The following is a 9,287-nucleotide window of genomic DNA, read 5'->3' on the forward strand; positions in this document are numbered from 1 at the left end:
ATGCGGATGATACCACTTTAATGGCAGAAAGTGAAGTGGAACTCAAGAGACTTCTGATACGCGTACAAGAAGAGAGTGAGAAGTTTGGGCTTAAACTGAACATCAAAAAGACAAAGATCATGGCGTCTTGCCCTATCAAGTCCTGGAGCATCAATGGACAAGAAGTGGAAGCTGTGACAGATTTTCTCTTCTTGGGCTCCAAGATTACCTCGGAAGGAGACTGCAGCCATGAAATTAGGAGACGCCTGCTTCTGGGAAAGAGAGCAATGGTTAGCCTTGACCGCCTAGTAAAGAGCAGAGACATTAGTCTGCCAACCAAGATCCGTATAACTCGTGCTATGGTCTTTCCAGTTGTGATGTATGGATGCGAGAGTTGGACTGTGAAAAAGGCTGACCGCCGAAGAATTGACGCGTTTGAATTGTGGTGCTGGCGAAGACTCTTGAGAGTTCCTTGGACTGCCAGAAGATCAAATCAGTCGATATTGTCGACCATAAACCCTGACTGCTCATAGGAGGGTCAAATTCTAAAGTTAAAACTCAGCTACTTTGGTCATCTGATGAGAAGAGAGGAGTCGCTGGAGAAAGATTTGATGTTGGGAAAGTTTGACGGTCGCCGGAGAAGGGGTAGGCAGCGAACGCGATGGTTAGATGGCATCCTCGAGGCACTGCAGATGAAGTTATGTGATGTTAGGAAGATAGTGAGAGACCGGAAAGCGTGGCGTGAAATGGTCTATAGGGTCACGAAGAGTCGGACACGACTGAACGACTGAACTGAACTGAACTGAACAGTACAACTTCCCCATATTTAGTAACGTTAGAAAAACGAACCTCGGAACACTTCAAAGTATGCAAGCTCAAGCTCTTCGTATATGCATTAGACTCCCTAAATATTTAGGTGCCTCAACAGCAGTGACTGTTCTTGTCACCCGAGGACATCCTGTTACTACATATATTGCTGTTTACACAATATGAACACATATTCGGCACCTAAAAAGGGCCAAGTCATCATCTAGCAGCTTTTCCAGTAATGAGAACAAGCACTGCATTCGTCAAAGATATAAAAGCTAATCACACTCATGTCCCTTCACAGTTGCACTCCTGGTGCAAGACATTGCTCCCCCAATGGAGTCATCATGAACATCGGATACAAATTTATTATTGCAAAAGCAATACTACTCTGGGTTTCGAGCCTTCAGCGTGGCGCGGCCTCACCCACGTGACGCTGTGACGTCACACCCCAAGTGACACTAGGGTGAGAGCTGGGCTACCAACTCAAGCTGTCGGCGTAGCGTGGCCGCACCCACGTGACGCTGTGAAGTTACACCCCACGTGACACTAGGGTGAGAGCTGGGCTACCAACTCAAGCGGTCGACGTAGCGCGGTCGCAGCCACGGTGCAGCGCATGACGTCACCTTCCACGTGACACAAAAGCGAGAGATGGGCTGGCAGGAGCTGCCAACTTGAGTCTCTCGTTTCACATCGGATGGTTATGTCAGAATCAGCCTGCTAGAACCCTGGTATTCACGTTACTCCTATAGGCCACTAAGGCACGTTCATACGGCTTGGTTATAGCGGGGCTTTATATGTGGGCTTAGGAAGAAGAAAAAAAGACCGCTCGGTCACCCGCAGCTAATGCTTTCGCTAAATACTCGGTTCAGCATCGTTGAACCCTTCCAATTTTGTTCCTAGAGTTAAAAAAATCCGGAATGTCATCGATTGCTCTTAAACAAATGATGTTAGATTATTTGTGTTCTAAACGTCAACATCGCCTACATGTATATGTACCCCGATTCTGCTGAAATAAATTTCATTTCATTTCATGTCTACACAGATCAGTTCAGTTCAGTCGTTCAGTCGTGTCCGACTCTTCGTGACCCTATGGACCATATCACGCCACGCTTTCCGGTCTCTATCTTCCTAACATCACATAACTTCATCTGCAGCGCCTCGAGGATGCTATCTAACCATCGCGTTCGCTGCCTACCCCTTATCCGGTGACCCTCAACCTTTCCCATCATCAAATCTTTCTCCAGCGACTCCTCTCTTCTCATCAGATGACCAAAGTAGCTGAGCTTTAACTTTAGAATTTGACCCTCCCCTCCCATGAGCAGCCAGGGTTTATGGTCGACAATATCCACTGATTTGATCTTCTGGCCGTCCAAGGAACTCTCAAGAGTCTCCGCCAGCACCACAATTCAAACGCGTCAATTCTTCGACGGTCAGCCTTCTTCACAGTCCAACTCTCTCATCCATACATCACAACTGGAAATACCATAGCACGACGTATACGGATCTTGGTTGGCAGTGTAATATCTCTGCTCTTTACTAGGCGGTCAAGGTTAGCCATGGCTCTCTTTCCCAGTAGCAGGCGTCTCCTAATTTCATGGCTGCAGTCTCCTTCCGGGGTCTACAGATGGCTCAGTTTATCCTACCAGTAATAGAGTCGAACGATGAGTCGTAGAGATGTAATCCTACCAGTTCCTCGGGGCCTGTGGTAATACCGGCCAAGTCACTTTCGATAAAGGTTAAGACGTCATATCTTAGTTCTTCTACTGGTGCTGAACTAACTGCCCTACGCGTTGCAGTCGAAGTCGTTTACCAAGAACAACAACATTACTGAACAGTGTTCACAGATTCTAAAGCATCCCTTCAAGGCCTGTAAGCTGAAGGCCTTCCCCATTAGATAGCGCTGCTTCTCAAAGCAGCGTTGCTGTGCCGTTTATGTCTCGATGTTGCTTTCACGAAAAAAAAATATTTCCGGATTGGAACGGCCAAAGGTCCTGCCTCTGAAACTTATAGGTGTGAAAAGAGTGTTGAACATATCCAGCGTGGATGCCCTGCATTCATGAATAAGAGACATATGTTGCATTGTGCTCTGGACCGCCTCGACATCGCCCTTTAGGAAAAGACCCTTTGTCCGCGACTGCAACAACCGACTGCCTTCAAGGCATGCAGGACACTGTTTTTTTAATGGAGAGCCACCGGCTTGAGTGACGAATTGTGACTGTGCTCCACGTCCCTTTTATTGAGGGTCTTAGTCTGGGCTACTTAGTTGATTTTTTGTACAAATTAACAAAGCGCAGAGGAACCGGACACCGAAGGAGACAACACACAAGATGGGAAGGGCGCTGGCTGCCAACTTTATTGAATATAAAGCCGAAGCATGTTTTATTTACCTTTTTACAATGGACGACGTGGGCACAGCCACCTGCTGTGCAGTGAGAGGGAACAAATTCGGAAGACGGTTTGTTTTTCGACTTTAAAAAATATATAGCCGAATTTTAAAATTTAAAAATATAAAAATATGCAGCCGGCGAAGGCAAAGTGCAAGCGTTCGGTGAAGAAAGAAAACGCCAATGCGGGCCATCTTTTCGGCGTTCTGGTGTCCCCGCCGCCGTCGCGCTGGTTCCTGCTGCTGCCCTGCTGACCTGCAGTCGCTTTAATCGTCCCGGACGTGACATTTGGTGAAGTCGCTAGGTACGAATCCCATGCAGCGTAGCTCAACACGGAATTCAAGCCCAGTCCTAAGTCCAGGCCGCCGAATTTTCTTAGAGTCTGCTACAGCCCCTGAAAGCCGCGCCAGTCGACGTCAACAAGGCCAAGCTCTGGAATTCGGACTCTTGCCCGAGGGGAAGACTGCCAGGGCTAACGTCACCATGGCCTTCCAGCCGCAGCAAACCGAGAGTGCAGCTGCTGCGCGGATCATCTACGTGTCGGTAACCCCAAGGACTGTCACCCCATTTCGTAGCGATGGCCTGGACGATGTTGAAGACTGGGTCCAACATTACGAGCGGGTTGCGCGCCACAACGGGTGGACCTCCGATCAGTACCGTCAGAATATCTACTTCTCTCTAGAGGCAACGGCACGGTACTGGTTCGAGAACCATGAGGCCTCGTTGACCTCTTGGGAGCTCTGCAAGAACGAATTGGTGCGCACGTTTGCGAACCAGCACCGGCGACAGCACGCCGAAGATCTCCTCCAAGCTCGAATTCAGGGCCCTGCCGAAAGTGTGAGAAGCTTTGTAGAGGACGCGTGCTGCGCCTAAGTGCTCGCGCGGACCTACAGGCTACGGAGGAAAACAAAGTGCGCGCCTTGATGCGGTGTGTCCGAAACGAGATCTTTGGCGGACTTATACGCAATCCGCCAATTCCAGTAGCCAGTTTTGTGGCTGAAGCGACTAACATTGAGCGCGCACTGGCCACGCGAACAAACTATTATCAGCGACTAGGAACCTACCCCAACGTCTCGAGCCTTGCCTCGTCTGGACCTAGTGGTGCTGGCTTCACCGAAATCCGCGAAATTATTCGCGAACTCGTGCGCGAAGAGCTCAGGACGTTTTTCCCAGCTCCTGAGCAGCCTTCCCCAGCATCCATTGCTACGGCTGTTCCTGAGGAAGTGCGACAGGCACTCACACCGGAAGCTATTACTATCAGGCCAATTGTTGCTGCTGCAGAACAACAGCCGGCTGAAAGTTATGCTGCCGTTCTCCGTCCTCCTCCGCTCGCACCTCACCAGTACCAACAGACTTCGGATTCTGGGCCTCGACGCCGTGAATTCGTGGCGCAGCATGACGCATACTCGGAGCCGCGGAGACGACGAAAAGCCGACATCTGGAGAACTGCGGATAGACGACCGTTGTGTTTCCACTGTGGTGATCCTGACCACATGTACTGGCGCTGCCCATACTGAGATCTCGGCCTGCGAGGATTCAGCCGGAGCGACCGGCTACCTCGTTACGGGGAACAACCCCGAGATATCCAGGAGTATCTTCGACGCACTTCATCCCCGATGGAAACCGATGACCGTGTATCCCGCTCGCACTCGCCACGCCGCCCTCCCACGCCGCCCTCCCACGCCTCCTCACGGGTCTCGCCGTGAGAGCTTGTCTCCTTTTCCTCGTCGGGAAAACTGAGTGCGGCGACGCCTGGAGGTGGCGTTGCCAAATTCGGCCGAAAGAAAGAGCCTCCACGTACGTTGGACATCACGAACAACGGCACACGCGGAAACGAAAATGGTTTGGCGGCCTCTAGTAATGTATGCGTTATTATCGGCAGTCACGCTGTCATTGCACTCGTTGACACTGGCGCCGATTACCCGGTATTCAGCGGAAAGTTATGTCGCCGACCTCGCAAGGTGATCACCCAGTGGGAGGAGCCTCCGGTATGAACCGAAGGAAATCACCTCGTCGTTCTAGTTGGAAAATGCACCGCCCGCGTCGAAATTCACGGTGAGACATGTCCCGCTAAATATGTGATCTTGGGAAATTTCTCCAAGGATGTTATTCTCGGAATGAACTTTCTTCGTGAATATGGCACAGTCATCGATGTAGGGCAGAATAAGTTCACCCTCCGAGTACGTTCTTCATCGCTGATGTTTCGTACAGCCACCCCAGTTGCGCTTAAAGTTGATGCCGAGCATGTTAACTTGCCACCGCTCTCGACAGTATTTCTACCTGTTCGAGCCGAGACCCCCGCATGTGACAAAGGCCTCCTGGAAGGAAATGAACATAAGTTGCTTTCGAAGAGAATTGGTGTTGCGAGAGGAATAGCCGATGTTCAGGGAGGACGTGCCAACATCTTGGTGACGAATTTTAAGAACGAACCGCAGCACGTGACAAAAGGGGCAGTTATAGCCCATATAGAAGAGATAAGTGACGCTCGTGAGGCTATTGTGTTGCCTGGGAGGGATATTCCACCAGAACCGCACGAGGAAGAAAAACCCTTGCAACTGAACATCGAGGAAAAACTTGAGTCGTACTAGACACGCGAATTACTCGAACTTTTGCATCGTTACCGCGATTGTTTTTAAACGACATCCAAGGTTCGCCAGACGCCCGTCGCCGTCGCGAAACATAGAATTATGTCGATGGCGCGACCCACCACCGTACCGAGTTTCCATGAAGGAAAGAGAAGCAATGCAGCAACAAGTGCAGAAAATGCTACATGATGATGTCATCCAGCCTTCAAACAGTCCGTGGGCCGCGCCTGTTGTGCTGGTAAAGAAGAAAGACGGGAAGCTTCGGTTCTGTGTGGACCACAGGCGACTCAACAAGGTAACAAAGACAGATCTATATCCGCTGCCGCGAATCGACGACACCCTCGATCGGCTTCGTCACACCCGCTATTTTTCGTCTATCGATTTGAAAAGTGGATACTAGCAGATCGAAGTGGATGAGCGAGACCGAGAGAAGACTGCGTTTATAACACCGGATGGCCTTTATGAGTTCAAGGTGATGCCGTTTGGCTTATGTACAGCGCCCGCGACATTTCAACGCGTCATGGACACTGTGCTCGCCGGACGGAAGTGGCAGACGTGTCTAGTTAATCTGGATGACGTTGTTATCTTTTCAAGCTCCTTCGCTGACCATCTTGTGCGCCTCGAAGCTGTTCTTCGTGCTATACGGAACGCCGGACTCACGCTCAAGCCTTCGAAATGTCAATTCGCGTATGGTGAGCTGAAGTTTCTTGGGCATATAGTTAGCCAGAGAGGCGTAAAACCAGATCCCGAGAAAACAGCGTCCGTGGCGTCCTTCCCGCCGCCGTCAGACAAGAGAACTGTCAGAAGCTTTCTTGGTCTGCGCTTACTTCAGACGTTTCGTTCGAAACTTCGCCCAGATCGCAGCGCCACTTATCCACCTTACGAAAGACAGTGCAGACTTTGTGTGGAACGAGGAACAAGAGTTAGCATTACGCAACTAAAGCAAGCCCTTTTATCACCGCCTATATTAGGCCGTTTCGATGAAAATGCCAACATTAACTGCACATGGACGCCAGCTACAAAGGACTAGGGGCAGTGTTCGTACAATTCCAGGATGGAGCTGAGAGGGTTATTGCGTTCGCAAGCCGAACTCTTTCCAAGGTGGAAGGCAATTACTCAACAACAGAAAAAGAGGGCCCCGCCGTCATTTGGGCCATAACCAAGTTTCGGCCCTATCTCTACGACCGCCCGTTTCGTGTGGTCACCGTGCTGTGCTCGCTAGCCAATCTTAAGGATCCTGCGGGCCGGCTTGCAAGGTGAAGCCTTCGGCTACAGGAGTACGAAGTCACGATCTTAAATAAATTCGGAAGAAGACATCATGATGCTGACTGCTTGTCTCGAGCACCCGTGGGACCGTCGTAAGGAGGCGCAGAGGATGAGGAAGACAGCTTCCTTGGGGCCTTGAATCCGGAAGATATGACAGATCGACAATGACATGATCCACAGCTTCGTCAACTGATGGCGCATCTCGCAGGAAACGAAGGTGGGGCACCTAGGGTTTTCCTGCGTATTCTCCCTGCATTTAAGATCCGGAATGGTGTCTTGTAGAAGAAGACTTTCGACAGCAGCCAGAGATCGTGGCTTCTTGTCGGGCCGGAAGACCTACGCAGCGAGGTCACTGAAGTGTGCCACGACGATCCTACTGCTGGTCTCTAGGATACAGCCGAACGCTTTCGCGTATTCGAGAAAAATATTACTGGCCGAAACTCGCAAAGTACGTGCGTCAATATACAAGAACCTGTCGCGAGTGCCAAAGGTGAAAAATACCTCCTACTCGACCGGTGGGTCTTCTCCAGCCACTTGAGCCACCGAGTGCTCCGTTTCATACCATTGTAATGGATTTTCTGGGCCCATTTCCGATGTCACAATCAGGCAACAAGTACATTATCATAGCGACGACTATCTAACACGCTACGCGGAGTCCCGCACACTTCCGTCGGGGACGGCTATCGAGGCAGCAAAATTTTTCATCAAGAGCATTGTCCTCCGGCACGGTGCCCCAGCAGTGCTGATTACTGACCGTGGCGCCGCGTTTGTGGTGTAACTCACTCAGGAGATCTTGCGCCTAAGCTGCACCAGCCACCGCCGAACCACAGCTTATCATCCGCAAACTAATGGGCTGACGGAGAGGCTCAACAGAACTATAGCCGATATGATCACCATGTACGTGGACGTCGACCATCGGAACTGAGACGAGGTACTGCCCTATGTCACGTTCGCTTATAATACCGCAGTCCAGGAGACCACCCGTATGTCCTCTTTCCAGCTAGTGCATGGAAGGCAAGTCACCACCATGCTTGACGCTATGCTGCCACACGCACCGCTAGACGACGTAGCTGATAATGCTCGGCTAGTATGCGAAAGCGCGGAGGAAGCTCGGCAACTGGCCAGACTCCACATACGCCAGCAACAGCGTACCGATGCTCGTCACTACAATCTCCGGAGACGTGACGTCAATTTCCGTCCCGGAGACAAGGTCTGGGTGCGGACACCGGTTCGCCGTCGAGGGCTTTCAGAAAAACTTATGAAGCTGGAGCTTGAGGTCAGGGTGTATGGATTTTAAGCGGCAGTTCGCAAACTGGCCAGAATTCCACAAGGAGAGCGTGTGTTCCCGCGCAAGTGCGCGAAGCCTGCCCGCTGCGTCAGCCCTGGAAAATGGAATCAACACACAATCGTCGCCTTGGTGGGTTGTTTGTGCGACCTCGTCCGCCCGGAGATTGCCCGCTATGCCGCTGTGTCCTGGAAGCCATTGATAGATGATGTCATGTCCTCCATTTATGGCATAGTGGTGGAGTTGTATTTCCGCGACGAGTTGCACATGGTCTCCATGGCGAAAAGCCGCTTTTAAGGCTTGCGGAGCTGCTTTTCAGTCTGTGAAAATAGGTCATCGTTGAGGGCTTTGCTGACTGATATGCCTAATAGCGACACGTAGAGTGGTTAGTTCGGCGGCTGTTGAAGAAGTATGGTGAATTGTCCTAACTTTTATTTCTGTAGTAATTTCGGGTATGACCGTGGAGCCTGAAGAACTCACGGCATTATTCACTGAACCGTCGGTTTAGAGACACAGAAAGGACAGGCGCTGACTCAAACTTCTTTTACGAAACAACAAAATGAGACTTCTTCGAAATGACAAAAAAAAACATTTTTGACCATGCTCAAAACCAAATTCTTCCACACCGTCGGCAAGTCATGTACATTATTCATGTAAGGCTTTCCCTACCTAAACAAAATTAAGAATGCGACTTTGGCCACTAAATAGTGATGCTGAGGTGTTACTGATTCAGTCTGATCCAAGTCTTTCAATATAAGAGAGTTCGTATATGTTAGCGCTGTGGAATGTTTCTTTTTCTCTAAAATTCGTCAACTAGCATCGCAATTGGTTTTATCTGAACAGATGTATAATCTGGGCGAAGTGTTTGTTAGTTCCGCACTTATCAGCCTCTCCGAAAAAAAAGGAGACCTGTTTACGCAAACGTTAATGCTCACGCCGCCTTGTCGATTCATTCGCAATAGTTCAGCGGCGTCCTTG

At 50.3% G+C, this 9,287-nt stretch overlaps 1 pseudogene; it reads left to right on the top strand.

The window, feature by feature from the left end:
• Positions 1-3,656: 3,656 nt before the first annotated feature.
• On the top strand, positions 3,657-4,879 carry LOC146180991 (uncharacterized; annotated as a pseudogene).
• Positions 4,880-9,287: the final 4,408 nt, after the last annotated feature.

The sequence above is a fragment of the Amblyomma maculatum genome, chromosome 8 (assembly GCF_055883805.1).
Source record: "Amblyomma maculatum isolate TAMU_Amacu chromosome 8, ASM5588380v1, whole genome shotgun sequence".
NCBI lineage: Eukaryota > Metazoa > Arthropoda > Arachnida > Ixodida > Ixodidae > Amblyomma > Amblyomma maculatum.